This window comes from Phoenix dactylifera, chromosome 4, assembly GCF_051530095.1.
Source record: "Phoenix dactylifera cultivar Ajwa chromosome 4, Ajwa_hap1_PhDact_Kaust_v1.1, whole genome shotgun sequence".
NCBI lineage: Eukaryota > Viridiplantae > Streptophyta > Magnoliopsida > Arecales > Arecaceae > Phoenix > Phoenix dactylifera.
This window is the reverse complement of record NC_143193.1, coordinates 37998239-38022228: the sequence shown is the minus strand read 5'-3', so window position 1 is coordinate 38022228 and position 23990 is coordinate 37998239. Positions and strand designations below refer to the sequence as shown.

Genomic DNA, 23990 nt, shown 5'->3' with positions numbered 1-23990 from the left:
GAACAGCGCATTGAATCCTACGCCAGAACGGCCCCGGCAGCGCGAATGTCTCGGGCCGTCGAGGTCTGCTGCTTTGTCATAAAAGGGTGTTTCGATGGGCATGTCATGGGTGCGATCATACCAGCCCTAATGCACCGGATCCCATCAGAACTCCGCAGTTAAGCGTGCTTGGGCGAGAGTAGTACTAGGATGGGTGACCCCCTGGGAAGTCCTCGTCTTGCACCCCTTTTTATTTTTTGCCCACTTTTTTATTTTTTGATAATATTTATTTTTAATTTTTCGGCTTTTGGCTTTTCCTCTTCGGATAATTTTTTTCCTCCGAAAATAAACTGAGTCCGGAGACTCGCGGTGCCATGCCGCATAGCGGAACAGCGCATTGAATCCTACGCCAGAACGGCCCCGGCAGCGCGAATGTCTCGGGCCGTCGAGGTCTGCTGCTTTGTCATAAAAGGGTGTTTCGATGGGCATGTCATGGGTGCGATCATACCAGCACTAATGCACCGGATCCCATCAGAACTCCGCAGTTAAGCGTGCTTGGGCGAGAGTAGTACTAGGATGGGTGACCCCCTGGGAAGTCCTCGTGTTGCACCCTTTTTATTTTTTTCTCCACTTTTTTATTTTTTGATAATATTTATTTTTAATTTTTCGGCTTTTGGCTTTTCCTCTTCGGATAATTTTTTTCCCCCGAAAATAAACTGAGTCCGGAGACTGGCGGTGCTATGCCGCATAGCGGGACCAGCGCGTTGAATCCTACGCCAGAACGGCCCCAGCGGCGCGAATGTCTCGGGCCGTCGAGGTCTGCTGCTTTGTCATAAAAGGGAGTTTCGATGGGCATGTCATGGGTGCGATCATACCAGCACTAATGCACCGGATCCCATCAGAACTCCGCAGTTAAGCGTGCTTGGGCGAGAGTAGTACTAGGATGGATGACCCCCTGGGAAGTCCTCGTGTTGCACCCCTTTTATTTTTTGCCCGCTTTTTTATTTTTTGATAATATTTATTTTTAATTTGTCGGCTTTTGGCTTTTCCTCTTCGGATAATTTTTTTCCCCCGAAAATAAACTGAGTCCGGAGACTCGCGGTGCCATGCCGCATAGCGGAACAGCGCGTTGAATCCTACGCCAGAACGGCCCCGGCAGCGCGAATGCCTCGGGCCGTCGAGGTCTGCTGCTTCGTCATAAAAGGGAGTTTCGAAGGGCATGTCATGGGTGCGATCATACCAGCACTAATGCACCGGATCCGATCAGAACTCCGCAGTTAAGCGTGCTTGGGCGAGAGTAGTACTAGGATGGGTGACCCCCTGGGAAGTCCTCGTGTTGCACCCTTTTTATTTTTTGCCCGTTTTTTTATTTTTTGATAATATTTATTTTTAATTTTTCGGCTTTTGGCTTTTCCTCTTCGGATAATTTTTTTTTCCGAAAATAAACTGAGTCCGGAGACTGGCGGTGCCATGCCGCATAGCGGAACAGCGCGTTGAATCCTACGCCAGAACGGCCCCGGCAGCGCGAATGTCTCGGGCCGTCGCGGTCTGCTGCTTTGTCATTAAAGGGAGTTTCGAAGGGCATGTCATGGGTGCGATCATACCAGCACTAATGCACCGGATCCCATCATAACTCCGCAGTTAAGCGTGCTTGGGCGAGAGAAGTACTAGGATGGGTGACCCCCTGGGAAGTCCTCGTGTTGCACCCTTTTTATTTTTTGCCCGCTTTTTTATTTTTTAATAATATTTATTTTTAATTTTTTGGCTTTTGGCTTTTCCTCTTCGGATAATTTTTTCCCCCCGAAAATAAACTGAGTCCGGAGACTGGCGGTGCCATGCCGCATAGCGGAACAGCGCGTTGAATCATACGCCAGAACGGCCCCGGCAGCGCGAATGTCTCGGGCCGTCGAGGTCTGCTGCTTTGTCTTAAAAGGGAGTTTCGAAGGGCATGTCTTGGGTGCGATCATACCAGCACTAATGCACCGGATCCCATGAGAACTCCGCAGTTAAGCGTGCTTGGGCGAGAGTAGTACTAGGATGGGTGACCCCCTGGGAAGTCCTCGTGTTGCACCCTTTTTATTTTTTGCCCGCTTTTTTATTTTTTGATAATATTTATTTTTAATTTTTCGGCTTCTGGCTTTTCGTCTTCGGATAATTTTTTTTCCCCGACAATAAACTGAGTCCGGAGACTGGCGGTGCCATGCCGCATAGCGGGACCAGCGCGTTGAATCCTACGCCAGAACGGCCCCGGCAGCGTGAATGTCTCGGGCCGTCGAGGTCTGCTGCTTTGTCATAAAAGGGAGTTTCGAAGGGCATGTCATGGGTGCGATCATACCAGCACTAATGCACCGGATCCCATCAGAACTCCGCAGTTAAGCGTGCTTGGGCGAGAGTAGTACTAGGATGGGTGACCCCCTGGGAAGTCCTCGTGTTGCACCCTTTTTATTTTTTGCCCGCTTTTTTATTTTTTGATAATATTTATTTTTAATTTTTCGGCTTTTGGCTTTTCCTCTTCGGATAATTTTTTTTTCCCGAAAATAAACTGAGTCCGGAGACGGGCGGTGCCGTGCCGCATAGCGGAACAGCGCGTTGAATCCTACGCCAGAACGGCCCCGGCAGCGCGAATGTCTCGGGCCGTCGCGGTCTGCTGCTTTGTCATAAAAGGGAGTTTCGAAGGGCATGTCATGGGTGCGATCATACCAGCACTAATGCACCGGATCCCATCATAACTCCGCAGTTAGGCATGCTTGGGCGAGAGAAGTACTAGGATGGGTGACCCCCTGGGAAGTCCTCGTGTTGCACCCTTTTTATTTTTTGCCCGCTTTTTTATTTTTTGATAATATTTATTTTTAATTTTTTGGCTTTTGGCTTTTCCTCTTCGGATAATTTTTTCCCCCCGAAAATAAACTGAGTCGGGAGACTGGCGGTGCCATGCCGCATAGCGGGACCAGCGCGTTGAATCCTACGCCAGAACGGCCCCGGCAGCGTGAATGTCTCGGGCCGTCGAGGTCTGCTGCTTTGTCATAAAAGGGAGTTTCGAAGGGCATGTCATGGGTGCGATCATACCAGCACTAATGCACCGGATCCCATCAGAACTCCGTAGTTAAGCGTGCTTGGGCGAGAGTAGTACTAGGATGGGTGACCCCCTGGGAAGTCCTCGTGTTGCACCCTTTTTATTTTTTGCCCGCTTTTTTATTTTTTGATAATATTTATTTTTAATTTTTCGGCTTTTGGCTTTTTCTCTTCGGATAATTTTTTTTTCCGAAAATAAACTGAGTCCGGAGACTGGCGGTGCCATGCCGCATAGCGGAACAGCGCGTTGAATCCTACGCCAGAACGGCCCCGGCAGCGCGAATGTCTCGGGCCGTCGCGGTCTGCTGCTTTGTCATAAAAGGGAGTTTCGAAGGGCATGTCATGGGTGTGATCATACCAGCACTAATGCACCGGATCCCATCATAACTCCGCAGTTAAGCGTGCTTGGGCGAGAGAAGTACTAGGATGGGTGACCCCCTGGGAAGTCCTCGTGTTGCACCCTTTTTATTTTTTGCCCGCTTTTTTATTTTTTGATAATATTTATTTTTAATTTTTTGGCTTTTGGCTTTTCCTCTTCGGATAATTTTTTTCCCCCGACAATAAACTGGGTCCGGAGACTGGCGGTGCCATGCCGCATAGCGGGACCAGCGCGTTGAATCCTACGCCAGAACGGCCCCGGCAGCGCGAATGTCTCGGGCCGTCGAGATCTGCTGCTTTGTCATAAAAGGGAGTTTCGAAGGGCATATCATGGGTGCGATCATACCAGCACTAATGCACCGGATCCCATCAGAACTCCGCAGTTAAGCGTGCTTGGGCGAGAGTAGTACTAGGATGGGTGACCCCCTGGGAAGTCCTCGTGTTGCACCCCTTTTATTTTTTGCCCGCATTTTTCTTTTTTGATAACATTTATTTTTAATTTTTTGGCTTTTGGCTTTTCCTCTTCGGATAATTTTTTTCCCTCGAAAATAAACTGAGTCCGGAGACTCGCGGTGCCATGCCGCATAGCGGAACAGCGCATTGAATCCTACGCCAGAACGGCCCCGGCAGCGCGAATGTCTCGGGCCGTCGAGGTCTGCTGCTTTGTCATAAAAGGGTGTTTCGATGGGCATGTCATGGGTGCGATCATACCAGCCCTAATGCACCGGATCCCATCAGAACTCCGCAGTTAAGCGTGCTTGGGCGAGAGTAGTACTAGGATGGGTGACCCCCTGGGAAGTCCTCGTGTTGCACCCCTTTTTATTTTTTGCCCACTTTTTTATTTTTTGATAATATTTATTTTTAATTTTTCGGCTTTTGGCTTTTCCTCTTCGGATAATTTTTTTCCCCCGAAAATAAACTGAGTCCGGAGACTCGCGATGCCATGCCGCATAGCGGAACAGCGCATTGAATCCTACGCCAGAACGGCCCCGGCAGCGCGAATGTCTCGGGCCGTCGAGGTCTGCTGCTTTGTCACAAAAGGGTGTTTCGATGGGCATGTCATGGGTGCGATCATACCAGCACTAATGCACCGGATCCCATCAGAACTCCGCAGTTAAGCGTGCTTGGGCGAGAGTAGTACTAGGATGGGTGACCCCCTGGGAAGTCCTCGTGTTGCACCCTTTTTATTTTTTTCTCCACTTTTTTATTTTTTGATAATATTTATTTTTAATTTTTCGGCTTTTGGCTTTTCCTCTTCGGATAATTTTTTTCCCCCGAAAATAAACTGAGTCCGGAGACTGGCGGTGCTATGCCGCATAGCGGGACCAGCGCGTTGAATCCTACGCCAGAACGGCCCCGGCGGCGCGAATGTCTCGGGCCGTCGAGGTCTGCTGCTTTGTCATAAAAGGGAGTTTCGATGGGCATGTCATGGGTGCGATCATACCAGCACTAATGCACCGGATCCCATCAGAACTCCGCAGTTAAGCGTGCTTGGGCGAGAGTAGTACTAGGATGGGTGACCCCCTGGGAAGTCCTCGTGTTGCACCCCTTTTATTTTTTGCCCGCTTTTTTATTTTTTGATAATATTTATTTTTAATTTGTCAGCTTTTGGCTTTTCCTCTTCGGATAATTTTTTTCCCCCGAAAATAAACTGAGTCCGGAGACTCGCGGTGCCATGCCGCATAGCGGAACAGCGCGTTGAATCCTACGCCAGAACGGCCCCGGCAGCGCGAATGCCTCGGGCCGTCGAGGTCTGCTGCTTCGTCATAAAAGGGAGTTTCGAAGGGCATGTCATGGGTGCAATCATACCAGCACTAATGCACCGGATCCGATCAGAACTCCGCAGTTAAGCGTGCTTGGGCGAGAGTAGTACTAGGATGGGTGACCCCCTGGGAAGTCCTCGTGTTGCACCCTTTTTATTTTTTGCCCGCTTTTTTATTTTTTGATAATATTTATTTTTAATTTTTCGGCTTTTGGCTTTTCCTCTTCGGATAATTTTTTTTCCCGAAAATAAACTGAGTCCGGAGACTGGCGGTGCCATGCCGCATAGCGGAACAGCGCGTTGAATCCTACGCCAGAACGGCCCCGGCAGCGCGAATGTCTCGGGCCGTCGCGGTCTGCTGCTTTGTCATTAAAGAGAGTTTCGAAGGGCATGTCATGGGTCCGATCATACCAGCACTAATGCACCGGATCCCATCATAACTCCGCAGTTAAGCGTGCTTGGGCGAGAGAAGTACTAGGATGGGTGACCCCCTGGGAAGTCCTCGTGTTGCACCCTTTTTATTTTTTGCCCGCTTTTTTATTTTTTGATAATATTTATTTTTAATTTTTTGGCTTTTGGCTTTTCCTCTTCGGATAATTTTTTCCCCCAGAAAATAAACTGAGTCCGGAGACTGGCGGTGCCATGCCGCATAGCGGAACAGCGCGTTGAATCATACGCCAGAACGGCCCCGGCAGCGCGAATGTCTCGGGCCGTCGAGGTCTGCTGCTTTGTCTTAAAAGGGAGTTTCGAAGGGCATGTCTTGGGTGCGATCATACCAGCACTAATGCACCGGATCCCATGAGAACTCCGCAGTTAAGCGTGCTTGGGCGAGAGTAGTACTAGGATGGGTGACCCCCTGGGAAGTCCTCGTGTTGCACCCTTTTTATTTTTTGCCCGCTTTTTTATTTTTTGATAATATTTATTTTTAATTTTTCGGCTTTTGGCTTTTCGTCTTCGGATAATTTTTTTTCCCCGACAATAAACTGAGTCCGGAGACTGGCGGTGCCATGCCGCATAGCGGGACCAGCGCGTTGAATCCTACGCCAGAACGGCCCCGGCAGCGTGAATGTCTCGGGCCGTCGAGGTCTGCTGCTTTGTCATAAAAGGGAGTTTCGAAGGGCATGTCATGGGTGCGATCGTACCAGCACTAATGCACCGGATCCCATCAGAACTCCGCAGTTAAGCGTGCTTGGGCGAGAGTAGTACTAGGATGGGTGACCCCCTGGGAAGTCCTCGTGTTGCACCCTTTTTATTTTTTGCCCGCTTTTTTATTTTTTGATAATATTTATTTTTAATTTTTCGGCTTTTGGCTTTTCCTCTTCGGATAATTTTTTTTTCCCGAAAATAAACTGAGTCCGGAGACGGGCGGTGCCATGCCGCATAGCGGAACAGCGCGTTGAATCCTACGCCAGAACGGCCCCGGCAGCGCGAATGTCTCGGGCCGTCGCGGTCTGCTGCTTTGTCATAAAAGGGAGTTTCGAAGGGCATGTCATGGGTGCGATCATACCAGCACTAATGCACCGGATCCCATCATAACTCCGCAGTTAGGCGTGCTTGGGCGAGAGAAGTACTAGGATGGGTGACCCCCTGGGAAGTCCTCGTGTTGCACCCTTTTTATTTTTTGCCCGCTTTTTTATTTTTTGATAATATTTATTTTTAATTTTTTGGCTTTTGGCTTTTCCTCTTCGGATAATTTTTTCCCCCCGAAAATAAACTGAGTCCGGAGACTGGCAGTGCCATGCCGCATAGCGGAACAGCGCGTTGAATCCTACGCCAGAACGGCCCCGGCAGCGCGAATGTCTCGGGCCGTCGAGGTCTGCTGCTTTGTCATAAAAGGGAGTTTCGAAGGGCATGTCATGGGTGCGATCATACCAGCACTAATGCACCGGATCCCATCAGAACTCCGCAGTTAAGCGTGCTTGGGCGAGAGTAGTACTAGGATGGGTGACCCCCTGGGAAGTCCTCGTGTTGCACCCCTTTTATTTTTTGCCCGCATTTTTCTTTTTTGATAACATTTATTTTTAATTTTTTGGCTTTTGGCTTTTCCTCTTCGGATAATTTTTTTCCCTCGAAAATAAACTGAGTCCGGAGACTCGCGGTGCCATGCCGCATAGCGGAACAGCGCATTGAATCCTACGCCAGAACGGCCCCGGCAGCGCGAATGTCTCGGGCCGTCGAGGTCTGCTGCTTTGTCATAAAAGGGTGTTTCGATGGGCATGTCATGGGTGCGATCATACCAGCCCTAATGCACCGGATCCCATCAGAACTCCGCAGTTAAGCGTGCTTGGGCGAGAGTAGTACTAGGATGGGTGACCCCCTGGGAAGTCCTCGTCTTGCACCCCTTTTTATTTTTTGCCCACTTTTTTATTTTTTGATAATATTTATTTTTAATGTTTCGGCTTTTGGCTTTTCCTCTTCGGATAATTTTTTTCCCCCGAAAATAAACTGAGTCCGGAGACTCGCGGTGCCATGCCGCATAGCGGAACAGCGCATTGAATCCTACGCCAGAACGGCCCCGGCAGCGCGAATGTCTCGGGCCGTCGAGGTCTGCTGCTTTGTCATAAAAGGGCGTTTCGATGGGCATGTCATGGGTGCGATCATACCAGCACTAATGCACCGGATCCCATCAGAACTCCGCAGTTAAGCGTGCTTGGGCGAGAGTAGTACTAGGATGGGTGACCCCCTGGGAAGTCCTCGTGTTGCACCCTTTTTATTTTTTTCTCCACTTTTTTATTTTTTGATAATATTTATTTTTAATTTTTCGGCTTTTGGCTTTTCCTCTTCGGATAATTTTTTTCTCCCGAAAATAAACTGAGTCCGGAGACTGGCGGTGCTATGCCGCATAGCGGGACCAGCGCGTTGAATCCTACGCCAGAACGGCCCCGGCGGCGCGAATGTCTCGGGCCGTCGAGGTCTGCTGCTTTGTCATAAAAGGGAGTTTCGATGGGCATGTCATGGGTGCGATCATACCAGCACTAATGCACCGAATCCCATCAGAACTCCGCAGTTAAGCGTGCTTGGGCGAGAGTAGTACTAGGATGGGTGACCCCCTAGGAAGTCCTCGTGTTGCACCCCTTTTATTTTTTGCCCGCTTTTTTATTTTTTGATAATATTTATTTTTAATTTGTCGGCTTTTGGCTTTTCCTCTTCGGATAATTTTTTTCCCCCGAAAATAAACTGAGTTCGGAGACTCGCGGTGCCATGCCGCATAGCGGAACAGCGCGTTGAATCCTACGCCAGAACGGCCCCGGCAGCGCGAATGCCTCGGGCCGTCGAGGTCTGCTGCTTCGTCATAAAAGGGAGTTTCGAAGGGCATGTCATGGGTGCGATCATACCAGCACTAATGCACCGGATCCGATCAGAACTCCGCAGTTAAGCGTGCTTGGGCGAGAGTAGTACTAGGATGGGTGACCCCCTGGGAAGTCCTCGTGTTGCACCCTTTTTATTTTTTGCCCGCTTTTTTATTTTTTGATAATATTTATTTTTAATTTTTCGGCTTTTGGCTTTTCCTCTTCGGATAATTTTTTTTCCCGAAAATAAACTGAGTCCGGAGACTGGCGGTGCCATGCCGCATAGCGGAACAGCGCGTTGAATCCTACGCCAGAACGGCCCCGGCAGCGCGAATGTCTCGGGCCGTCGCGGTCTGCTGCTTTGTCATTAAAGGGAGTTTCGAAGGGCATGTCATGGGTGCGATCATACCAGCACTAATGCACCGGATCCCATCATAACTCCGCAGTTAAGCGTGCTTGGGCGAGAGAAGTACTAGGATGGGTGACCCCCTGGGAAGTCCTCGTGTTGCACCCTTTTTATTTTTTTCTCCACTTTTTTATTTTTTGATAATATTTATTTTTAATTTTTCGGCTTTTGGCTTTTCCTCTTCGGATAATTTTTTTCTCCCGAAAATAAACTGAGTTCGGAGACTCGCGGTGCCATGCCGCATAGCGGAACAGCGCGTTGAATCCTACGCCAGAACGGCCCCGGCAGCGCGAATGCCTCGGGCCGTCGAGGTCTGCTGCTTCGTCATAAAAGGGAGTTTCGAAGGGCATGTCATGGGTGCGATCATACCAACACTAATGCACCGGATCCGATCAGAACTCCGCAGTTAAGCGTGCTTGGGCGAGAGTAGTACTAGGATGGGTGACCCCCTGGGAAGTCCTCGTGTTGCACCCTTTTTATTTTTTGCCCGCTTTTTTATTTTTTGATAATATTTATTTTTAATTTTTCGGCTTTTGGCTTTTCCTCTTCGGATAATTTTTTTTCCCGAAAATAAACTGAGTCCGGAGACTGGCGGTGCCATGCCGCATAGCGGAACAGCGCGTTGAATCCTACGCCAGAACGGCCCCGGCAGCGCGAATGTCTCGGGCCGTCGCGGTCTGCTGCTTTGTCATTAAAGGGAGTTTCGAAGGGCATGTCATGGGTGCGATCATACCAGCACTAATGCACCGGATCCCATCATAACTCCGCAGTTAAGCCTGCTTGGGCGAGAGAAGTACTAGGATGGGTGACCCCCTGGGAAGTCCTCGTGTTGCACCCTTTTTATTTTTTGCCCGCTTTTTTATTTTTTGATAATATTTATTTTTAATTTTTTGGCTTTTGGCTTTTCCTCTTCGGATAATTTTTTCCCCCAGAAAATAAACTGAGTCCGGAGACTGGCGGTGCCATGCCGCATAGCGGAACAGCGCGTTGAATCATACGCCAGAACGGCCCCGGCAGCGCGAATGTCTCGGGCCGTCGAGGTCTGCTGCTTTGTCTTAAAAGGGAGTTTCGAAGGGCATGTCTTGGGTGCGATCATACCAGCACTAATGCACCGGATCCCATGAGAACTCCGCAGTTAAGCGTGCTTGGGCGAGAGTAGTACTAGGATGGGTGACCCCCTGGGAAGTCCTCGTGTTGCACCCTTTTTATTTTTTGCCCGCTTTTTTATTTTTTGATAATATTTATTTTTAATTTTTCGGCTTTTGGCTTTTCGTTTTCGGATAATTTTTTTTCCCCGACAATAAACTGAGTCCGGAGACTGGCGGTGCCATGCCGCATAGCGGGACCAGCGCGTTGAATCCTACGCCAGAACGGCCCCGGCAGCGTGAATGTCTCGGGCCGTCGAGGTCTGCTGCTTTGTCATAAAAGGGAGTTTCGAAGGGCATGTCATGGGTGCGATCGTACCAGCACTAATGCACCGGATCCCATCAGAACTCCGCAGTTAAGCGTGCTTTGGCGAGAGTAGTACTAGGATGGGTGACCCCCTGGGAAGTCCTCGTGTTGCACCCTTTTTATTTTTTGCCCGCTTTTTTATTTTTTGATAATATTTATTTTTAATTTTTCGGCTTTTGGCTTTTCCTCTTCGGATAATTTTTTTTTCCCGAAAATAAACTGAGTCCGGAGACGGGCGGTGCCATGCCGCATAGCGGAACAGCGCGTTGAATCCTACGCCAGAACGGCCCCGGCAGCGCGAATGTCTCGGGCCGTCGCGGTCTGCTGCTTTGTCATAAAAGGGAGTTTCGAAGGGCATGTCATGGGTGCGATCATACCAGCACTAATGCACCGGATCCCATCATAACTCCGCAGTTAGGCGTGCTTGGGCGAGAGAAGTACTAGGATGGGTGACCCCCTGGGAAGTCCTCGTGTTGCACCCTTTTTATTTTTTGCCCGCTTTTTTATTTTTTGATAATATTTATTTTTAATTTTTTGGCTTTTGGCTTTTCCTCTTCGGATAATTTTTTCCCCCCGAAAATAAACTGAGTCCGGAGACTGGCAGTGCCATGCCGCATAGCGGAACAGCGCGTTGAATCCTACGCCAGAACGGCCCCGGCAGCGCGAATGTCTCGGGCCGTCGAGGTCTGCTGCTTTGTCATAAAAGGGAGTTTCGAAGGGCATGTCATGGGTGCGATCATACCAGCACTAATGCACCGGATCCCATCAGAACTCCGCAGTTAAGCGTGCTTGGGCGAGAGTAGTACTAGGATGGGTGACCCCCTGGGAAGTCCTCGTGTTGCACCCCTTTTATTTTTTGCCCGCATTTTTCTTTTTTGATAACATTTATTTTTAATTTTTTGGCTTTTGGCTTTTCCTCTTCGGATAATTTTTTTCCCTCGAAAATAAACTGAGTCCGGAGACTCGCGGTGCCATGCCGCATAGCGGAACAGCGCATTGAATCCTACGCCAGAACGGCCCCGGCAGCGCGAATGTCTCGGGCCGTCGAGGTCTGCTGCTTTGTCATAAAAGGGTGTTTCGATGGGCATGTCATGGGTGCGATCATACCAGCCCTAATGCACCGGATCCCATCAGAACTCCGCAGTTAAGCGTGCTTGGGCGAGAGTAGTACTAGGATGGGTGACCCCCTGGGAAGTCCTCGTCTTGCACCCCTTTTTATTTTTTGCCCACTTTTTTATTTTTTGATAATATTTATTTTTAATTTTTCGGCTTTTGGCTTTTCCTCTTCGGATAATTTTTTTCCCCCGAAAATAAACTGAGTCCGGAGACTCGCGGTGCCATGCCGCATAGCGGAACAGCGCATTGAATCCTACGCCAGAACGGCCCCGGCAGCGCGAATGTCTCGGGCCGTCGAGGTCTGCTGCTTTGTCATAAAAGGGTGTTTCGATGGGCATGTCATGGGTGCGATCATACCAGCACTAATGCACCGGATCCCATCAGAACTCCGCAGTTAAGCGTGCTTGGGCGAGAGTAGTACTAGGATGGGTGACCCCCTGGGAAGTCCTCGTGTTGCACCCTTTTTATTTTTTTCTCCACTTTTTTATTTTTTGATAATATTTATTTTTAATTTTTCGGCTTTTGGCTTTTCCTCTTCGGATAATTTTTTTCCCCCGAAAATAAACTGAGTCCGGAGACTGACGGTGCTATGCCGCATAGCGGGACCAGCGCGTTGAATCCTACGCCAGAACGGCCCCGGCGGCGCGAATGTCTCGGGCCGTCGAGGTCTGCTGCTTTGTCATAAAAGGGAGTTTCGATGGGCATGTCATGGGTGCGATCATACCAGCACTAATGCACCGGATCCCATCAGAACTCCGCAGTTAAGCGTGCTTGGGCGAGAGTAGTACTAGGATGGGTGACCCCGTAGGAAGTCCTCGTGTTGCACCCCTTTTATTTTTTGCCCGCTTTTTTATTTTTTGATAATATTTATTTTTAATTTGTCGGCTTTTGGCTTTTCCTCTTCGGATAATTTTTTTCCCCCGAAAATAAACTGAGTCCGGAGACTCGCGGTGCCATGCCGCATAGCGGAACAGCGCGTTGAATCCTACGCCAGAACGGCCCCGGCAGCGCGAATGCCTCGGGCCGTCGAGGTCTGCTGCTTCGTCATAAAAGGGAGTTTCGAAGGGCATGTCATGGGTGTGATCATACCAGCACTAATGCACCGGATCCGATCAGAACTCCGCAGTTAAGCGTGCTTGGGCGAGAGTAGTACTAGGATGGGTGACCCCCTGGGAAGTCCTCGTGTTGCACCCTTTTTATTTTTTGCCCGCTTTTTTATTTTTTGATAATATTTATTTTTAATTTTTCGGCTTTTGGCTTTTCCTCTTCGGATAATTTTTTTTCCCGAAAATAAACTGAGTCCGGAGACTGGCGGTGCCATGCCGCATAGCGGAACAGCGCGTTGAATCCTACGCCAGAACGGCCCCGGCAGCGCGAATGTCTCGGGCCGTCGCGGTCTGCTGCTTTGTCATTAAAGGGAGTTTCGAAGGGCATGTCATGGGTGCGATCATACCAGCACTAATGCACCGGATCCCATCATAACTCCGCAGTTAAGCGTGCTTGGGCGAGAGAAGTACTAGGATGGGTGACCCCCTGGGAAGTCATCGTGTTGCACCCTTTTTTTTTTTTGCCCGCTTTTTTATTTTTTGATAATATTTATTTTTAATTTTTTGGCTTTTGGCTTTTCCTCTTCGGATAATTTTTTCCCCCCGAAAATAAACTGAGTCCGGAGACTGGCGGTGCCATGCCGCATAGCGGAACAGCGCGTTGAATCATACGCCAGAACGGCCCCGGCAGCGCGAATGTCTCGGGCCGTCGAGGTCTGCTGCTTTGTCTTAAAAGGGAGTTTCGAAGGGCATGTCTTGGGTGCGATCATACCAGCACTAATGCACCGGATCCCATGAGAACTCCGCAGTTAAGCGTGCTTGGGGGAGAGTAGTACTAGGATGGGTGACCCCCTGGGAAGTCCTCGTGTTGCACCCTTTTTATTTTTTGCCCGCTTTTTTATTTTTTGATAATATTTATTTTTAATTTTTCGGCTTTTGGCTTTTCGTCTTCGGATAATTTTTTTTCCCCGACAATAAACTGAGTCCGGAGACTGGCGGTGCCATGCCGCATAGCGGGACCAGCGCGTTGAATCCTACGCCAGAACGGCCCCGGCAGCGTGAATGTCTCGGGCCGTCGAGGTCTGCTGCTTTGTCATAAAAGGGAGTTTCGAAGGGCATGTCATGGGTGCGATCGTACCAGCACTAATGCACCGGATCCCATCAGAACTCCGCAGTTAAGCGTGCTTGGGCGAGAGTAGTACTAGGATGGGTGACCCCCTGGGAAGTCCTCGTGTTGCACCCTTTTTATTTTTTGCCCGCTTTTTTATTTTTTGATAATATTTATTTTTAATTTTTCGGCTTTTGGCTTTTCCTCTTCGGATAATTTTTTTTTCCCGAAAATAAACTGAGTCCGGAGACGGGCGGTGCCATGCCGCATAGCGGAACAGCGCGTTGAATCCTACGCCAGAACGGCCCCGGCAGCGCGAATGTCTCGGGCCGTCGCGGTCTGCTGCTTTGTCATAAAAGGGAGTTTCGAAGGGCATGTCATGGGTGCGATCATACCAGCACTAATGCACCGGATCCCATCATAACTCCGCAGTTAGGCGTGCCTGGGCGAGAGAAGTACTAGGATGGGTGACCCCCTGGGAAGTCCTCGTGTTGCACCCTTTTTATTTTTTGCCCGCTTTTTTATTTTTTGATAATATTTATTTTTAATTTTTTGGCTTTTGGCTTTTCCTCTTCGGATAATTTTTTCCCCCCGAAAATAAACTGAGTCCGGAGACTGGCAGTGCCATGCCGCATAGCGGAACAGCGCGTTGAATCCTACGCCAGAACGGCCCCGGCAGCGCGAATGTCTCGGGCCGTCGAGGTCTGCTGCTTTGTCATAAAAGGGAGTTTCGAAGGGCATGTCATGGGTGCGATCATACCAGCACTAATGCACCGGATCCCATCAGAACTCCGCAGTTAAGCGTGCTTGGGCGAGAGTAGTACTAGGATGGGTGACCCCCTGAGAAGTCCTCGTGTTGCACCCCTTTTATTTTTTGCCCGCATTTTTCTTTTTTGATAACATTTATTTTTAATTTTTTGGCTTTTGGCTTTTCCTCTTCGGATAATTTTTTTCCCTCGAAAATAAACTGAGTCCGGAGACTCGCGGTGCCATGCCGCATAGCGGAACAGCGCATTGAATCCTACGCCAGAACGGCCCCGGCAGCGCGAATGTCTCGGGCCGTCGAGGTCTGCTGCTTTGTCATAAAAGGGTGTTTCGATGGGCATGTCATGGGTGCGATCATACCAGCCCTAATGCACCGGATCCCATCAGAACTCCGCAGTTAAGCGTGCTTGGGCGAGAGTAGTACTAGGATGGGTGACCCCCTGGGAAGTCCTCGTCTTGCACCCCTTTTTATTTTTTGCCCACTTTTTTATTTTTTGATAATATTTATTTTTAATTTTTCGGCTTTTGGCTTTTCCTCTTCGGATAATTTTTTTCCCCCGAAAATAAACTGAGTCCGGAGACTCGCGGTGCCATGCCGCATAGCGGAACAGCGCATTGAATCCTACGCCAGAACGGCCCCGGCAGCGCGAATGTCTCGGGCCGTCGAGGTCTGCTGCTTTGTCATAAAAGGGTGTTTCGATGGGCATGTCATGGGTGCGATCATACCAGCACTAATGCACCGGATCCCATCAGAACTCCGCAGTTAAGCGTGCTTGGGCGAGAGTAGTACTAGGATGGGTGACCCCCTGGGAAGTCCTCGTGTTGCACCCTTTTTATTTTTTTCTCCACTTTTTTATTTTTTGATAATATTTATTTTTAATTTTTCGGCTTTTGGCTTTTCCTCTTCGGATAATTTTTTTCCCCCGAAAATAAACTGAGTCCGGAGACTGACGGTGCTATGCCGCATAGCGGGACCAGCGCGTTGAATCCTACGCCAGAACGGCCCCGGCGGCGCGAATGTCTCGGGCCGTCGAGGTCTGCTGCTTTGTCATAAAAGGGAGTTTCGATGGGCATGTCATGGGTGCGATCATACCAGCACTAATGCACCGGATCCCATCAGAACTCCGCAGTTAAGCGTGCTTGGGCGAGAGTAGTACTAGGATGGGTGACCCCGTAGGAAGTCCTCGTGTTGCACCCCTTTTATTTTTTGCCCGCTTTTTTATTTTTTGATAATATTTATTTTTAATTTGTCGGCTTTTGGCTTTTCCTCTTCGGATAATTTTTTTCCCCCGAAAATAAACTGAGTCCGGAGACTCGCGGTGCCATGCCGCATAGCGGAACAGCGCGTTGAATCCTACGCCAGAACGGCCCCGGCAGCGCGAATGCCTCGGGCCGTCGAGGTCTGCTGCTTCGTCATAAAAGGGAGTTTCGAAGGGCATGTCATGGGTGTGATCATACCAGCACTAATGCACCGGATCCGATCAGAACTCCGCAGTTAAGCGTGCTTGGGCGAGAGTAGTACTAGGATGGGTGACCCCCTGGGAAGTCCTCGTGTTGCACCCTTTTTATTTTTTGCCCGCTTTTTTATTTTTTGATAATATTTATTTTTAATTTTTCGGCTTTTGGCTTTTCCTCTTCGGATAATTTTTTTTCCCGAAAATAAACTGAGTCCGGAGACTGGCGGTGCCATGCCGCATAGCGGAACAGCGCGTTGAATCCTACGCCAGAACGGCCCCGGCAGCGCGAATGTCTCGGGCCGTCGCGGTCTGCTGCTTTGTCATTAAAGGGAGTTTCGAAGGGCATGTCATGGGTGCGATCATACCAGCACTAATGCACCGGATCCCATCATAACTCCGCAGTTAAGCGTGCTTGGGCGAGAGAAGTACTAGGATGGGTGACCCCCTGGGAAGTCATCGTGTTGCACCCTTTTTTTTTTTTGCCCGCTTTTTTATTTTTTGATAATATTTATTTTTAATTTTTTGGCTTTTGGCTTTTCCTCTTCGGATAATTTTTTCCCCCCGAAAATAAACTGAGTCCGGAGACTGGCGGTGCCATGCCGCATAGCGGAACAGCGCGTTGAATCATACGCCAGAACGGCCCCGGCAGCGCGAATGTCTCGGGCCGTCGAGGTCTGCTGCTTTGTCTTAAAAGGGAGTTTCGAAGGGCATGTCTTGGGTGCGATCATACCAGCACTAATGCACCGGATCCCATGAGAACTCCGCAGTTAAGCGTGCTTGGGGGAGAGTAGTACTAGGATGGGTGACCCCCTGGGAAGTCCTCGTGTTGCACCCTTTTTATTTTTTGCCCGCTTTTTTATTTTTTGATAATATTTATTTTTAATTTTTCGGCTTTTGGCTTTTCGTCTTCGGATAATTTTTTTTCCCCGACAATAAACTGAGTCCGGAGACTGGCGGTGCCATGCCGCATAGCGGGACCAGCGCGTTGAATCCTACGCCAGAACGGCCCCGGCAGCGTGAATGTCTCGGGCCGTCGAGGTCTGCTGCTTTGTCATAAAAGGGAGTTTCGAAGGGCATGTCATGGGTGCGATCGTACCAGCACTAATGCACCGGATCCCATCAGAACTCCGCAGTTAAGCGTGCTTGGGCGAGAGTAGTACTAGGATGGGTGACCCCCTGGGAAGTCCTCGTGTTGCACCCTTTTTATTTTTTGCCCGCTTTTTTATTTTTTGATAATATTTATTTTTAATTTTTCGGCTTTTGGCTTTTCCTCTTCGGATAATTTTTTTTTCCCGAAAATAAACTGAGTCCGGAGACGGGCGGTGCCATGCCGCATAGCGGAACAGCGCGTTGAATCCTACGCCAGAACGGCCCCGGCAGCGCGAATGTCTCGGGCCGTCGCGGTCTGCTGCTTTGTCATAAAAGGGAGTTTCGAAGGGCATGTCATGGGTGCGATCATACCAGCACTAATGCACCGGATCCCATCATAACTCCGCAGTTAGGCGTGCCTGGGCGAGAGAAGTACTAGGATGGGTGACCCCCTGGGAAGTCCTCGTGTTGCACCCTTTTTATTTTTTGCCCGCTTTTTTATTTTTTGATAATATTTATTTTTAATTTTTTGGCTTTTGGCTTTTCCTCTTCGGATAATTTTTTCCCCCCGAAAATAAACTGAGTCCGGAGACTGGCAGTGCCATGCCGCATAGCGGAACAGCGCGTTGAATCCTACGCCAGAACGGCCCCGGCAGCGCGAATGTCTCGGGCCGTCGAGGTCTGCTGCTTTGTCATAAAAGGGAGTTTCGAAGGGCATGTCATGGGTGCGATCATACCAGCACTAATGCACCGGATCCCATCAGAACTCCGCAGTTAAGCGTGCTTGGGCGAGAGTAGTACTAGGATGGGTGACCCCCTGAGAAGTCCTCGTGTTGCACCCCTTTTATTTTTTGCCCGCATTTTTCTTTTTTGATAACATTTATTTTTAATTTTTTGGCTTTTGGCTTTTCCTCTTCGGATAATTTTTTTCCCTCGAAAATAAACTGAGTCCGGAGACTCGCGGTGCCATGCCGCATAGCGGAACAGCGCATTGAATCCTACGCCAGAACGGCCCCGGCAGCGCGAATGTCTCGGGCCGTCGAGGTCTGCTGCTTTGTCATAAAAGGGTGTTTCGATGGGCATGTCATGGGTGCGATCATACCAGCCCTAATGCACCGGATCCCATCAGAACTCCGCAGTTAAGCGTGCTTGGGCGAGAGTAGTACTAGGATGGGTGACCCCCTGGGAAGTCCTCGTCTTGCACCCCTTTTTATTTTTTGCCCACTTTTTTATTTTTTGATAATATTTATTTTTAATTTTTCGGCTTTTGGCTTTTCCTCTTCGGATAATTTTTTTCCCCCGAAAATAAACTGAGTCCGGAGACTCGCGGTGCCATGCCGCATAGCGGAACAGCGCATTGAATCCTACGCCAGAACGGCCCCGGCAGCGCGAATGTCTCGGGCCGTCGAGGTCTGCTGCTTTGTCATAAAAGGGTGTTTCGATGGGCATGTCATGGGTGCGATCATACCAGCACTAATGCACCGGATCCCATCAGAACTCCGCAGTTAAGCGTGCTTGGGCGAGAGTAGTACTAGGATGGGTGACCCCCTGGGAAGTCCTCGTGTTGCACCCTTTTTATTTTTTTCTCCACTTTTTTATTTTTTGATAATATTTATTTTTAATTTTTCGGCTTTTGGCTTTTCCTCTTCGGATAATTTTTTTCCCCCGAAAATAAACTGAGTCCGGAGACTGGCGGTGCTATGCCGCATAGCGGGACCAGCGCGTTGAATCCTACGCCAGAACGGCCCCGGCGGCGCGAATGTCTCGGGCTGTCGAGGTCTGCTGCTTTGTCATAAAAGGGAGTTTCGATGGGCATGTCATGGGTGCGATCATACCAGCACTAATGCACCGGATCCCATCAGAACTCCGCAGTTAAGCGTGCTTGGGCGAGAGTAGTACTAGGATGGGTGACCCCCTAGGAAGTCCTCGTGTTGCACCCCTTTTATTTTTTGCCCGCTTTTTTATTTTTTGATAATATTTATTTTTAATTTGTCGGCTTTTGGCTTTTCCTCTTCGGATAATTTTTTTCCCCCGAAAATAAACTGAGTCCGGAGACTCGCGGTGCCATGCCGCATAGCGGAACAGCGCGTTGAATCCTACGCCAGAACGGCCCCGGCAGCGCGAATGCCTCGGGCCGTCGAGGTCTGCTGCTTCGTCATAAAAGGGAGTTTCGAAGGGCATGTCATGGGTGCGATCATACCAGCACTAATGCACCGGATCCGATCAGAACTCCGCAGTTAAGCGTGCTTGGGCGAGAGTAGTACTAGGATGGGTGACCCCCTGGGAAGTCCTCGTGTTGCACCCTTTTTATTTTTTGCCCGCTTTTTTATTTTTTGATAATATTTATTTTTAATTTTTCGGCTTTTGGCTTTTCCTCTTCGGATAATTTTTTTTCCCGAAAATAAACTGAGTCCGGAGACTGGCGGTGCCATGCCGCATAGCGGAACAGCGCGTTGAATCCTACGCCAGAACGGCCCCGGCAGCGCGAATGTCTCGGGCCGTCGCGGTCTGCTGCTTTGTCATTAAAGGGAGTTTCGAAGGGCATGTCATGGGTGCGATCATACCAGCACTAATGCACCGGATCCCATCATAACTCCGCAGTTAAGCGTGCTTGGGCGAGAGAAGTACTAGGATGGGTGACCCCCTGAGAAGTCCTCGTGTTGCACCCTTTTTATTTTTTGCCCGCTTTTTTATTTTTTGATAATATTTATTTTTAATTTTTTGGCTTTTGGCTTTTCCTCTTCGGATAATTTTTTTCCCCCGAAAATAAACTGAGTCCGGAGACTGGCGGTGCCATGCCGCATAGCGGAACAGCGCGTTGAATCATACGCCAGAACGGCCCCGGCAGCGCGAATGTCTCGGGCCGTCGAGGTCTGCTGCTTTGTCTTAAAAGGGAGTTTCGAAGGGCATGTCTTGGGTGCGATCATACCAGCACTAATGCACCGGATCCCATGAGAACTCCGCAGTTAAGCGTGCTTGGGGGAGAGTAGTACTAGGATGGGTGACCCCCTGGGAAGTCCTCGTGTTGCACCCTTTTTATTTTTTGCCCGCTTTTTTATTTTTTGATAATATTTATTTTTAATTTTTCGGCTTTTGGCTTTTCGTCTTCGGATAATTTTTTTTCCCCGACAATAAACTGAGTCCGGAGACTGGCGGTGCCATGCCGCATAGCGGGACCAGCGCGTTGAATCCTACGCCAGAACGGCCCCGGCAGCGTGAATGTCTCGGGCCGTCGAGGTCTGCTGCTTTGTCATAAAAGGGAGTTTCGAAGGGCATGTCATGGGTGCGATCGTACCAGCACTAATGCACCGGATCCCATCAGAACTCCGCAGTTAAGCGTGCTTGGGCGAGAGTAGTACTAGGATGGGTGACCCCCTGGGAAGTCCTCGTGTTGCACCCTTTTTATTTTTTGCCCGCTTTTTTATTTTTTGATAATATTTATTTTTAATTTTTCGGCTTTTGGCTTTTCCTCTTCGGATAATTTTTTTTTCCCGAAAATAAACTGAGTCCGGAGACGGGCGGTGCCATGCCGCATAGCGGAACAGCGCGTTGAATCCTACGCCAGAACGGCCCCGGCAGCGCGAATGTCTCGGGCCGTCGCGGTCTGCTGCTTTGTCATAAAAAGGAGTTTCGAAGGGCATGTCATGGGTGCGATCATACCAGCACTAATGCACCGGATCCCATCATAACTCCGCAGTTAGGCGTGCTTGGGCGAGAGAAGTACTAGGATGGGTGACCCCCTGGGAAGTCCTCGTGTTGCACCCTTTTTATTTTTTGCCCGCCTTTTTATTTTTTGATAATATTTATTTTTAATTTTTTGGCTTTTGGCTTTTCCTCTTCGGATAATTTTTTCCCCCCGAAAATAAACTGAGTCCGGAGACTGGCGGTGCCATGCCGCATAGCGGAACAGCGCGTTGAATCCTACGCCAGAACGGCCCCGGCAGCGCGAATGTCTCGGGCCGTCGAGGTCTGCTGCTTTGTCATAAAAGGGAGTTTCGAAGGGCATGTCATGGGTGCGATCATACCAGCACTAATGCACCGGATCCCATCAGAACTCCGCAGTTAAGCGTGCTTGGGCGAGAGTAGTACTAGGATGGGTGACCCCCTGGGAAGTCCTCGTGTTGCACCCCTTTTATTTTTTGCCCGCTTTTTTATTTTTTGATAACATTTATTTTTTATTTTTCGGCTTTTGGCTTTTCCTCTTCGGATAATTTTTTTCTCCCGAAAATAAACCGAGTCCGGAGACTGGCGGTGCCATGCCGCATAGCGGAACAGCGTGTTGAATCCTACGCCAGAACGGCCCCGGCAGCGCGAATGTCTCGGGCCGTCGAGGTCTGCTACTTTGTCATAAAAGGGAGTTTCGAAGGGCATGTCTTGGGTGCGATCATACCAGCACTAATGCACCGGATCCTATCAGAACTCCGCAGTTAAGCGTGCTTGGGCGAGAGTAGTACTAGGATGGGTGACCCCCTGGGAAGTCCTCATGTTGCACCCTTTTTATTTTTTGCCCGCTTTTTTATTTTTTGATAATATTTATTTTTAATTTTTTGGCTTTTGGCTTTTCCTCTTCGGATAATTTTTTTCCCCCGACAATAAACTGGGTCCGGAGACTGGCGGTGCCATGCCGCATAGCGGGACCAGCGCGTTGAATCCTACGCCAGAACGGCCCCGGCAGCGCGAATGTCTCGGGCCGTCGAGGTCTGCTGCTTTGTCATAAAAGGGAGTTTCGAAGGGCATATCATGGGTGCGATCATACCAGCACTAATGCACCGGATCCCATCAGAACTCCGCAGTTAAGCGTGCTTGGGCGAGAGTAGTACTAGGATGGGTGACCCCCTGGGAAGTCCTCGTGTTGCACCCCTTTTATTTTTTGCCCGCTTTTTTCTTTTTTGATAACATTTATTTTTCATTTTTTGGCTTTTGGCTTTTCCTGTTCGGATAATTTTTTTCCCTCGAAAATAAACTGAGTCCGGAGACTCGCGATGCCATGCCGCATAGCGGAACAGCGCATTGAATCCTACGCCAGAACGGCCCCGGCAGCGCGAATGTCTCGGGCCGTCGAGGTCTGCTGCTTTGTCATAAAAGGGTGTTTCGATGGGCATGTCATGGGTGCGATCATACCAGCACTAATGCACCGGATCCCATCAGAACTCCGCAGTTAAGCGTGCTTGGGCGAGAGTAGTACTAGGATGGGTGACCCCCTGGGAAGTCCTCGTGTTGCACCCCTTTTATTTTTTGCCCGCTTTTTTATTTTTTGATAATATTTATTTTTAATTTTTCGGCTTTTGGCTTTTCCACTTCGGATAATTTTTTTCCCTCGAAAATAAACTGAGTCCGGAGGCTCGCGGTGCCATGCCGCATAGCGGAACAGCGCGTTGAATCCTACGCCAGAACGGCCCCGGCAACGCGAATGTCTCGGGCCGTCGAGGTCTGCTGCTTTGTCATAAAAGGGAGTTTCGAAGGGCATGTCATGGGTGCGATCATACCAGCACTAATGCACCGGATCCCATCAGAACTCCGCAGTTAAGCGTGCTTGGGCGAGAGTAGTACTAGGATGGGTGACCCCCTGGGAAGTCCTCGTGTTGCACCCCTTTTATTTTTTGCCCGCTTTTTTATTTTTTGATAATATTTATTTTTAATTTTTCGGCTTTTGGCTTTTCCTCTTCGGATAATTTTTTTCCCCAGAAAATAAACTGAGTCCGGAGACTCGCGGTGCCATGCCGCATAGCGGAACAGCGCGTTGAATCCTACGCCAGAACGGCTCCGGCAGCGCGAATGTCTCGGGCCGTCGAGGTCTGCTGCTTTGTCATAAAAGGGAGTTTCCAAGGGCATGTCATGGGTGCGATCATACCAGCACTAATGCACCGGATCCCATCAGAACTCCGCAGTTAAGCGTGCTTGGGCGAGAGTAGTACTAGGATGGGTGACCCCCTGGGAAGTCCTCGTGTTGCACCCTTTTTATTTTTTTCTCCACTTTTTTATTTTTTGATAATATTTATTTTTAATTTTTCGGCTTTTGGCTTTTCCTCTTCGGATATTTTTTTTCCCCCGAAAATAAACTGAGTCCGGAGACTGGCGGTGCCATGCCGCATAGCGGGAATAGCGCGTTGGATCCTACGCCAGAACGGCCCCGGCGGCGCGAATGTCTCGGGCCGTCGAGGTCTGCTGCTTTGTCATAAAAGGGAGTTTCGATGGGCATGTCATGGGTGCGATCATACCAGCACTAATGCACCGGATCCCATCAGAACTCCGCAGTTAAGCGTGCTTGGGCGAGAGTAGTACTAGGATGGGTGACCCCCTGGGAAGTCCTCGTGTTGCACCCCTTTTATTTTTTGCCCGCTTTTTTATTTTTTGATAATATTTATTTTTAATTTTTCGGCTTTTGGCTTTTCCTCTTCGGATAATTTTTTTCCCCCGAAAATAAACTGAGTCCGGAGACTCGCGGTGCCATGCCGCATAGCGGAACAGCGCGTTGAATCCTACGCCAGAACGGCCCCGGCAGCGCGAATGTCTCGGGCCGTCGCGGTCTGCTGCTTTGTCATAAAAGGGAGTTTCGAAGGGAATGTCATGGGTGCGATCATACCAGCACTAATGCACCGGATCCCATCATAACTCCGCAGTTAGGCGTGCTTGGGCGAGAGAAGTACTAGGATGGGTGACCCCCTGGGAAGTCCTCGTGTTGCACCCTTTTTATTTTTTGCCCGCTTTTTTATTTTTTGATAATATTTATTTTTAATTTTTTGGCTTTTGGCTTTTCCTCTTCGGATAATTTTTTCCCCCCGAAAATAAACTGAGTCCGGAGACTGGCGGTGCCATGCCGCATAGCGGAACAGCGCGTTGAATCCTACGCCAGAACGGCCCCGGCAGCGCGAATGTCTCGGGCCGTCGAGGTCTGCTGCTTTGTCATAAAAGGGAGTTTCGAAGGGCATGTCATGGGTGCGATCATACCAGCACTAATGCACCGGATCCCATCAGAACTCCGCAGTTAAGCGTGCTTGGGCGAGAGTAGTACTAGGATGGGTGACCCCCTGGGAAGTCCTCGTGTTGCACCCCTTTTATTTTTTGCCCGC

At 49.5% G+C, this 23990-nt stretch overlaps 58 non-coding genes and 8 pseudogenes across 58 annotated transcripts; all 66 read left to right on the top strand.

Moving 5' to 3' along the window:
- The first annotated feature begins 107 nt into the window (after positions 1 to 107).
- LOC149764707 (5S ribosomal RNA) lies at positions 108 to 226 on the top strand. The gene has a single exon (XR_016405604.1). It is a non-coding gene; the product is annotated as a 5S ribosomal RNA (ribosomal RNA).
- Positions 227 to 473: 247 nt separating this feature from the next.
- On the top strand, positions 474 to 592 carry LOC149764706 (5S ribosomal RNA). Its single transcript, XR_016412362.1, has one exon. It is a non-coding gene; the product is annotated as a 5S ribosomal RNA (ribosomal RNA).
- A 248-nt stretch (positions 593 to 840) lies between these two features.
- On the top strand, positions 841 to 959 carry LOC149764705 (5S ribosomal RNA). The gene has a single exon (XR_016401501.1). It is a non-coding gene; the product is annotated as a 5S ribosomal RNA (ribosomal RNA).
- A 246-nt stretch (positions 960 to 1205) lies between these two features.
- On the top strand, positions 1206 to 1324 carry LOC149764704 (5S ribosomal RNA). The gene has a single exon (XR_016404287.1). It is a non-coding gene; the product is annotated as a 5S ribosomal RNA (ribosomal RNA).
- Positions 1325 to 1569: 245 nt separating this feature from the next.
- On the top strand, positions 1570 to 1688 carry LOC149764703 (5S ribosomal RNA). The gene has a single exon (XR_016406668.1). It is a non-coding gene; the product is annotated as a 5S ribosomal RNA (ribosomal RNA).
- Positions 1689 to 1934: 246 nt separating this feature from the next.
- On the top strand, positions 1935 to 2053 carry LOC149764702 (5S ribosomal RNA). Its single transcript, XR_016401409.1, has one exon. It is a non-coding gene; the product is annotated as a 5S ribosomal RNA (ribosomal RNA).
- Positions 2054 to 2300: 247 nt separating this feature from the next.
- Positions 2301 to 2419, top strand: LOC149764701 (5S ribosomal RNA). The gene has a single exon (XR_016412360.1). It is a non-coding gene; the product is annotated as a 5S ribosomal RNA (ribosomal RNA).
- Positions 2420 to 2665: 246 nt separating this feature from the next.
- Positions 2666 to 2784, top strand: LOC149764700 (5S ribosomal RNA; annotated as a pseudogene).
- A 247-nt stretch (positions 2785 to 3031) lies between these two features.
- Positions 3032 to 3150, top strand: LOC149764699 (5S ribosomal RNA). Its single transcript, XR_016412660.1, has one exon. It is a non-coding gene; the product is annotated as a 5S ribosomal RNA (ribosomal RNA).
- A 245-nt stretch (positions 3151 to 3395) lies between these two features.
- Positions 3396 to 3514, top strand: LOC149764698 (5S ribosomal RNA). The gene has a single exon (XR_016407654.1). It is a non-coding gene; the product is annotated as a 5S ribosomal RNA (ribosomal RNA).
- Positions 3515 to 3761: 247 nt separating this feature from the next.
- Positions 3762 to 3880, top strand: LOC149764697 (5S ribosomal RNA). Its single transcript, XR_016411252.1, has one exon. It is a non-coding gene; the product is annotated as a 5S ribosomal RNA (ribosomal RNA).
- A 246-nt stretch (positions 3881 to 4126) lies between these two features.
- LOC149764696 (5S ribosomal RNA) lies at positions 4127 to 4245 on the top strand. The gene has a single exon (XR_016403198.1). It is a non-coding gene; the product is annotated as a 5S ribosomal RNA (ribosomal RNA).
- Positions 4246 to 4492: 247 nt separating this feature from the next.
- On the top strand, positions 4493 to 4611 carry LOC149764695 (5S ribosomal RNA). Its single transcript, XR_016412359.1, has one exon. It is a non-coding gene; the product is annotated as a 5S ribosomal RNA (ribosomal RNA).
- A 248-nt stretch (positions 4612 to 4859) lies between these two features.
- LOC149764694 (5S ribosomal RNA) lies at positions 4860 to 4978 on the top strand. Its single transcript, XR_016411251.1, has one exon. It is a non-coding gene; the product is annotated as a 5S ribosomal RNA (ribosomal RNA).
- A 246-nt stretch (positions 4979 to 5224) lies between these two features.
- LOC149764693 (5S ribosomal RNA) lies at positions 5225 to 5343 on the top strand. The gene has a single exon (XR_016404919.1). It is a non-coding gene; the product is annotated as a 5S ribosomal RNA (ribosomal RNA).
- Positions 5344 to 5588: 245 nt separating this feature from the next.
- On the top strand, positions 5589 to 5707 carry LOC149764692 (5S ribosomal RNA; annotated as a pseudogene).
- A 246-nt stretch (positions 5708 to 5953) lies between these two features.
- Positions 5954 to 6072, top strand: LOC149764691 (5S ribosomal RNA). Its single transcript, XR_016401408.1, has one exon. It is a non-coding gene; the product is annotated as a 5S ribosomal RNA (ribosomal RNA).
- Positions 6073 to 6319: 247 nt separating this feature from the next.
- LOC149764690 (5S ribosomal RNA) lies at positions 6320 to 6438 on the top strand. The gene has a single exon (XR_016402804.1). It is a non-coding gene; the product is annotated as a 5S ribosomal RNA (ribosomal RNA).
- Positions 6439 to 6684: 246 nt separating this feature from the next.
- Positions 6685 to 6803, top strand: LOC149764689 (5S ribosomal RNA; annotated as a pseudogene).
- A 246-nt stretch (positions 6804 to 7049) lies between these two features.
- On the top strand, positions 7050 to 7168 carry LOC149764688 (5S ribosomal RNA). Its single transcript, XR_016411250.1, has one exon. It is a non-coding gene; the product is annotated as a 5S ribosomal RNA (ribosomal RNA).
- Positions 7169 to 7414: 246 nt separating this feature from the next.
- On the top strand, positions 7415 to 7533 carry LOC149764687 (5S ribosomal RNA). The gene has a single exon (XR_016405603.1). It is a non-coding gene; the product is annotated as a 5S ribosomal RNA (ribosomal RNA).
- Positions 7534 to 7780: 247 nt separating this feature from the next.
- LOC149764686 (5S ribosomal RNA) lies at positions 7781 to 7899 on the top strand. The gene has a single exon (XR_016412358.1). It is a non-coding gene; the product is annotated as a 5S ribosomal RNA (ribosomal RNA).
- A 248-nt stretch (positions 7900 to 8147) lies between these two features.
- On the top strand, positions 8148 to 8266 carry LOC149764685 (5S ribosomal RNA). The gene has a single exon (XR_016406954.1). It is a non-coding gene; the product is annotated as a 5S ribosomal RNA (ribosomal RNA).
- A 246-nt stretch (positions 8267 to 8512) lies between these two features.
- LOC149764684 (5S ribosomal RNA) lies at positions 8513 to 8631 on the top strand. Its single transcript, XR_016404286.1, has one exon. It is a non-coding gene; the product is annotated as a 5S ribosomal RNA (ribosomal RNA).
- A 245-nt stretch (positions 8632 to 8876) lies between these two features.
- Positions 8877 to 8995, top strand: LOC149764683 (5S ribosomal RNA). The gene has a single exon (XR_016406667.1). It is a non-coding gene; the product is annotated as a 5S ribosomal RNA (ribosomal RNA).
- A 247-nt stretch (positions 8996 to 9242) lies between these two features.
- LOC149764682 (5S ribosomal RNA) lies at positions 9243 to 9361 on the top strand. Its single transcript, XR_016407174.1, has one exon. It is a non-coding gene; the product is annotated as a 5S ribosomal RNA (ribosomal RNA).
- Positions 9362 to 9606: 245 nt separating this feature from the next.
- On the top strand, positions 9607 to 9725 carry LOC149764681 (5S ribosomal RNA). Its single transcript, XR_016408909.1, has one exon. It is a non-coding gene; the product is annotated as a 5S ribosomal RNA (ribosomal RNA).
- Positions 9726 to 9971: 246 nt separating this feature from the next.
- On the top strand, positions 9972 to 10090 carry LOC149764680 (5S ribosomal RNA). The gene has a single exon (XR_016401407.1). It is a non-coding gene; the product is annotated as a 5S ribosomal RNA (ribosomal RNA).
- A 247-nt stretch (positions 10091 to 10337) lies between these two features.
- On the top strand, positions 10338 to 10456 carry LOC149764679 (5S ribosomal RNA). The gene has a single exon (XR_016407576.1). It is a non-coding gene; the product is annotated as a 5S ribosomal RNA (ribosomal RNA).
- A 246-nt stretch (positions 10457 to 10702) lies between these two features.
- LOC149764678 (5S ribosomal RNA) lies at positions 10703 to 10821 on the top strand (annotated as a pseudogene).
- A 246-nt stretch (positions 10822 to 11067) lies between these two features.
- On the top strand, positions 11068 to 11186 carry LOC149764677 (5S ribosomal RNA). Its single transcript, XR_016411249.1, has one exon. It is a non-coding gene; the product is annotated as a 5S ribosomal RNA (ribosomal RNA).
- Positions 11187 to 11432: 246 nt separating this feature from the next.
- LOC149764676 (5S ribosomal RNA) lies at positions 11433 to 11551 on the top strand. Its single transcript, XR_016405602.1, has one exon. It is a non-coding gene; the product is annotated as a 5S ribosomal RNA (ribosomal RNA).
- A 247-nt stretch (positions 11552 to 11798) lies between these two features.
- LOC149764675 (5S ribosomal RNA) lies at positions 11799 to 11917 on the top strand. Its single transcript, XR_016412357.1, has one exon. It is a non-coding gene; the product is annotated as a 5S ribosomal RNA (ribosomal RNA).
- Positions 11918 to 12165: 248 nt separating this feature from the next.
- LOC149764674 (5S ribosomal RNA) lies at positions 12166 to 12284 on the top strand. The gene has a single exon (XR_016402459.1). It is a non-coding gene; the product is annotated as a 5S ribosomal RNA (ribosomal RNA).
- Positions 12285 to 12530: 246 nt separating this feature from the next.
- On the top strand, positions 12531 to 12649 carry LOC149764673 (5S ribosomal RNA). The gene has a single exon (XR_016405186.1). It is a non-coding gene; the product is annotated as a 5S ribosomal RNA (ribosomal RNA).
- Positions 12650 to 12894: 245 nt separating this feature from the next.
- On the top strand, positions 12895 to 13013 carry LOC149764672 (5S ribosomal RNA). Its single transcript, XR_016408215.1, has one exon. It is a non-coding gene; the product is annotated as a 5S ribosomal RNA (ribosomal RNA).
- A 246-nt stretch (positions 13014 to 13259) lies between these two features.
- LOC149764671 (5S ribosomal RNA) lies at positions 13260 to 13378 on the top strand. The gene has a single exon (XR_016405827.1). It is a non-coding gene; the product is annotated as a 5S ribosomal RNA (ribosomal RNA).
- A 247-nt stretch (positions 13379 to 13625) lies between these two features.
- Positions 13626 to 13744, top strand: LOC149764670 (5S ribosomal RNA). The gene has a single exon (XR_016402802.1). It is a non-coding gene; the product is annotated as a 5S ribosomal RNA (ribosomal RNA).
- Positions 13745 to 13990: 246 nt separating this feature from the next.
- On the top strand, positions 13991 to 14109 carry LOC149764669 (5S ribosomal RNA; annotated as a pseudogene).
- A 246-nt stretch (positions 14110 to 14355) lies between these two features.
- LOC149764668 (5S ribosomal RNA) lies at positions 14356 to 14474 on the top strand. Its single transcript, XR_016412823.1, has one exon. It is a non-coding gene; the product is annotated as a 5S ribosomal RNA (ribosomal RNA).
- A 246-nt stretch (positions 14475 to 14720) lies between these two features.
- Positions 14721 to 14839, top strand: LOC149764667 (5S ribosomal RNA). Its single transcript, XR_016405601.1, has one exon. It is a non-coding gene; the product is annotated as a 5S ribosomal RNA (ribosomal RNA).
- Positions 14840 to 15086: 247 nt separating this feature from the next.
- On the top strand, positions 15087 to 15205 carry LOC149764666 (5S ribosomal RNA). Its single transcript, XR_016412356.1, has one exon. It is a non-coding gene; the product is annotated as a 5S ribosomal RNA (ribosomal RNA).
- A 248-nt stretch (positions 15206 to 15453) lies between these two features.
- On the top strand, positions 15454 to 15572 carry LOC149764665 (5S ribosomal RNA). Its single transcript, XR_016402458.1, has one exon. It is a non-coding gene; the product is annotated as a 5S ribosomal RNA (ribosomal RNA).
- A 246-nt stretch (positions 15573 to 15818) lies between these two features.
- Positions 15819 to 15937, top strand: LOC149764664 (5S ribosomal RNA). The gene has a single exon (XR_016405185.1). It is a non-coding gene; the product is annotated as a 5S ribosomal RNA (ribosomal RNA).
- A 245-nt stretch (positions 15938 to 16182) lies between these two features.
- On the top strand, positions 16183 to 16301 carry LOC149764663 (5S ribosomal RNA). The gene has a single exon (XR_016408213.1). It is a non-coding gene; the product is annotated as a 5S ribosomal RNA (ribosomal RNA).
- A 246-nt stretch (positions 16302 to 16547) lies between these two features.
- Positions 16548 to 16666, top strand: LOC149764662 (5S ribosomal RNA). The gene has a single exon (XR_016405826.1). It is a non-coding gene; the product is annotated as a 5S ribosomal RNA (ribosomal RNA).
- A 247-nt stretch (positions 16667 to 16913) lies between these two features.
- LOC149764661 (5S ribosomal RNA) lies at positions 16914 to 17032 on the top strand. The gene has a single exon (XR_016402801.1). It is a non-coding gene; the product is annotated as a 5S ribosomal RNA (ribosomal RNA).
- A 246-nt stretch (positions 17033 to 17278) lies between these two features.
- On the top strand, positions 17279 to 17397 carry LOC149764660 (5S ribosomal RNA; annotated as a pseudogene).
- Positions 17398 to 17643: 246 nt separating this feature from the next.
- Positions 17644 to 17762, top strand: LOC149764659 (5S ribosomal RNA). Its single transcript, XR_016412822.1, has one exon. It is a non-coding gene; the product is annotated as a 5S ribosomal RNA (ribosomal RNA).
- A 246-nt stretch (positions 17763 to 18008) lies between these two features.
- LOC149764658 (5S ribosomal RNA) lies at positions 18009 to 18127 on the top strand. The gene has a single exon (XR_016405600.1). It is a non-coding gene; the product is annotated as a 5S ribosomal RNA (ribosomal RNA).
- A 247-nt stretch (positions 18128 to 18374) lies between these two features.
- On the top strand, positions 18375 to 18493 carry LOC149764657 (5S ribosomal RNA). Its single transcript, XR_016412355.1, has one exon. It is a non-coding gene; the product is annotated as a 5S ribosomal RNA (ribosomal RNA).
- Positions 18494 to 18741: 248 nt separating this feature from the next.
- Positions 18742 to 18860, top strand: LOC149764656 (5S ribosomal RNA). Its single transcript, XR_016402138.1, has one exon. It is a non-coding gene; the product is annotated as a 5S ribosomal RNA (ribosomal RNA).
- Positions 18861 to 19106: 246 nt separating this feature from the next.
- Positions 19107 to 19225, top strand: LOC149764655 (5S ribosomal RNA). Its single transcript, XR_016404285.1, has one exon. It is a non-coding gene; the product is annotated as a 5S ribosomal RNA (ribosomal RNA).
- A 245-nt stretch (positions 19226 to 19470) lies between these two features.
- LOC149764654 (5S ribosomal RNA) lies at positions 19471 to 19589 on the top strand. The gene has a single exon (XR_016407153.1). It is a non-coding gene; the product is annotated as a 5S ribosomal RNA (ribosomal RNA).
- A 246-nt stretch (positions 19590 to 19835) lies between these two features.
- LOC149764653 (5S ribosomal RNA) lies at positions 19836 to 19954 on the top strand. Its single transcript, XR_016405824.1, has one exon. It is a non-coding gene; the product is annotated as a 5S ribosomal RNA (ribosomal RNA).
- A 247-nt stretch (positions 19955 to 20201) lies between these two features.
- Positions 20202 to 20320, top strand: LOC149764652 (5S ribosomal RNA). The gene has a single exon (XR_016402800.1). It is a non-coding gene; the product is annotated as a 5S ribosomal RNA (ribosomal RNA).
- A 246-nt stretch (positions 20321 to 20566) lies between these two features.
- Positions 20567 to 20685, top strand: LOC149764651 (5S ribosomal RNA; annotated as a pseudogene).
- A 246-nt stretch (positions 20686 to 20931) lies between these two features.
- On the top strand, positions 20932 to 21050 carry LOC149764650 (5S ribosomal RNA). The gene has a single exon (XR_016411247.1). It is a non-coding gene; the product is annotated as a 5S ribosomal RNA (ribosomal RNA).
- Positions 21051 to 21296: 246 nt separating this feature from the next.
- On the top strand, positions 21297 to 21415 carry LOC149764649 (5S ribosomal RNA). Its single transcript, XR_016407530.1, has one exon. It is a non-coding gene; the product is annotated as a 5S ribosomal RNA (ribosomal RNA).
- A 247-nt stretch (positions 21416 to 21662) lies between these two features.
- On the top strand, positions 21663 to 21781 carry LOC149764648 (5S ribosomal RNA). Its single transcript, XR_016411246.1, has one exon. It is a non-coding gene; the product is annotated as a 5S ribosomal RNA (ribosomal RNA).
- Positions 21782 to 22027: 246 nt separating this feature from the next.
- Positions 22028 to 22146, top strand: LOC149764647 (5S ribosomal RNA). The gene has a single exon (XR_016411245.1). It is a non-coding gene; the product is annotated as a 5S ribosomal RNA (ribosomal RNA).
- Positions 22147 to 22392: 246 nt separating this feature from the next.
- On the top strand, positions 22393 to 22511 carry LOC149764646 (5S ribosomal RNA). Its single transcript, XR_016411244.1, has one exon. It is a non-coding gene; the product is annotated as a 5S ribosomal RNA (ribosomal RNA).
- A 246-nt stretch (positions 22512 to 22757) lies between these two features.
- LOC149764645 (5S ribosomal RNA) lies at positions 22758 to 22876 on the top strand. The gene has a single exon (XR_016412354.1). It is a non-coding gene; the product is annotated as a 5S ribosomal RNA (ribosomal RNA).
- A 248-nt stretch (positions 22877 to 23124) lies between these two features.
- On the top strand, positions 23125 to 23243 carry LOC149764644 (5S ribosomal RNA). The gene has a single exon (XR_016411243.1). It is a non-coding gene; the product is annotated as a 5S ribosomal RNA (ribosomal RNA).
- A 246-nt stretch (positions 23244 to 23489) lies between these two features.
- Positions 23490 to 23608, top strand: LOC149764643 (5S ribosomal RNA; annotated as a pseudogene).
- Positions 23609 to 23854: 246 nt separating this feature from the next.
- Positions 23855 to 23973, top strand: LOC149764642 (5S ribosomal RNA). The gene has a single exon (XR_016411242.1). It is a non-coding gene; the product is annotated as a 5S ribosomal RNA (ribosomal RNA).
- The last annotated feature ends 17 nt before the right edge of the window (positions 23974 to 23990 follow it).